At 39.3% G+C, this 2059-nt stretch overlaps 1 long non-coding RNA gene across 1 annotated transcript; it reads left to right on the forward strand.

The window, feature by feature from the left end:
* Window positions 1-966: 966 nt before the first annotated feature.
* LOC125725128 (uncharacterized) lies at window positions 967-1789 on the forward strand. Its single transcript, XR_007387354.1, has 3 exons — window positions 967-1123; window positions 1496-1542; window positions 1699-1789. It is a non-coding gene; the product is annotated as an uncharacterized LOC125725128 (long non-coding RNA).
* The last annotated feature ends 270 nt before the right edge of the window (window positions 1790-2059 follow it).

The following is a 2059-nucleotide window of genomic DNA, read 5'->3' on the forward strand; positions in this document are numbered from 1 at the left end:
GTTTGGGAACGGCACACAGCTGGATATAGATGGTAACACCCAGCGTGGGGAGATGCTGTTTGGGAACGGCACACAGCTGGATATAGATGGTAACACCCAGTGAGGGGAGATGCTGTTTGGAAATGGAACACAGCTGGATATAGATGGTAACACCCAGTGAGGGGAGATGCTGTTTGGAAATGGAACACAGCTGGATATAGATGGTAACACCCAGCGTGGGGAGATGCTGTTTGGGAACGGCACACAGCTGGATATAGAGGGTAACACCCAGTGTGGAGAGTACATCTGCTTCAAAGTTTTATTTAGCTTATTCTGCTATTAAGACATTTATTTCTTATTTTAATGTATTGAATTTTCTAATTTAAGTGCTTAAATTTAATTACACAGATGTTAATTTAATAATTATTTCAAATATTAATAGAAATTGTTAAAATGCAAAATACTAGAAGTTCATGTTAAAAATGGACTATTTACAAAACAACTGCTGTAATGTATTATAGATTTTATCTTTAACTAATGTAATGTAAGCAAATGGGAAATGTGTCTCTATATCATTATGCTGAAATCTATCTCTTTGTTACAGGCTTTCAGAAGCTGCTGGATCCTCTTCACTCTGGCTTGCTGATAGTTTTATCTTGCAGCATTATTCTGAACGTTGCTCTCATTTGTATAAGATGTAAACTGACCTGTACACACTGTGCAGGTACGCTGCCCGGCTTTATGCACTCAGACGAAGGACAAAATGTAGATTTTCACAAATTATAGAAATATAAAATTGTTTTATGATAGATAAAATGTTCATATTAAAACCACTCTTGCAGGTTGTCATGCCCGGCTCGTCCGCTCCTCCTGTGTGCCACGCCCCCTGCTTACCCACGTGTGTTTCCCGGATCGTACCCAGCTGTGTCCGTTTGCTTTCAATCAGTCTTGTGTATTTAAGTCCTGGTCTCCCCAGTTTTCCTTGTCTGTCATTGATGTTCGTTGGCGTGAGTAGATGTTCCCCGTATCTGTTTCCTGTCCACGAATAAATCCCCAGTATTTCCCGACTTTGCCTACTTGCCTGTTCCTGCTCGCCTGCCGACCCGCACGATCGCTGCTTCGCCCGACCGCGGTCGTGACACAGGTAACCCAGTTTAAAAATCCATTATTAAATCTCACCTTATTTACATAAACCTTTTTCTACTGTAAGATTAACATTTTTGTATTATATCTTTCATATTTTGCAAAATCTATTGAAATATACATGTTGCAATAAGTTGCATATCAATAACTTTTATTACCAAGATCTCCTTTATAGCAATTTTATTATATATGATATCTGAGAACAAATAACACATATCCAAACATGCACACTTAAATTGACAGAAGTCATTTTTACTTTCATTTTTGAGACAAAAAGGATGTTGATGGCTTGAAAATTCGGAATGTTATCTGACCACTGTATGATACCGCGTGAAATTAAATAATATATTGATGTGTTATATATTTTAAACAGATGAAAAGAACAGTGATATATCAAAAGTGGAATGGTCACGCAAGCAAGTATGTAATAAATATTTCAAATTACAAATCGTCAGTAAAACAAATGAACCTCAGACTGATTTCCATCCTGGGATCAGCATTTTAAGTGCTATTTGTGAAAATAAGTAATAGCAAACCAATTTGATCCATCCAATTCTGCCATCTTTGTCTCCACAGTGCAATGACGAGGACACACTGAATTACGCTGCCCTGAACCTTAAGAAGCCAAAACCCAGGAGACAGAAGAAAGACAGGAATAATGACACTCTGTATTCTGACCTCCGCTACAGAGATTATGAATAAAGATGCTTCTCATTCATGTCAGTCACACAGAGTGTTCAGGGTGTAGCTTTAATAATGTTCAGAAGGAGGGCAGGGGAGCCAGTGCTTCTGAGACTGAATCACAGGATTTTACGGAGTTTGGTGTCAGTGTGTTTGGGGCGCATTTTTACTGGAAGTGCAAATGTTCAAGCCAGACTGGGGGCTGAGGGAGGGGGAGAGGGGAGCCACAGAGATTATTTCTTCATGGCATGGGGGG

This window comes from Brienomyrus brachyistius, unplaced genomic scaffold, assembly GCF_023856365.1.
Source record: "Brienomyrus brachyistius isolate T26 unplaced genomic scaffold, BBRACH_0.4 scaffold61, whole genome shotgun sequence".
In the NCBI taxonomy this organism is placed as follows: Eukaryota; Metazoa; Chordata; class Actinopteri; order Osteoglossiformes; family Mormyridae; genus Brienomyrus; species Brienomyrus brachyistius.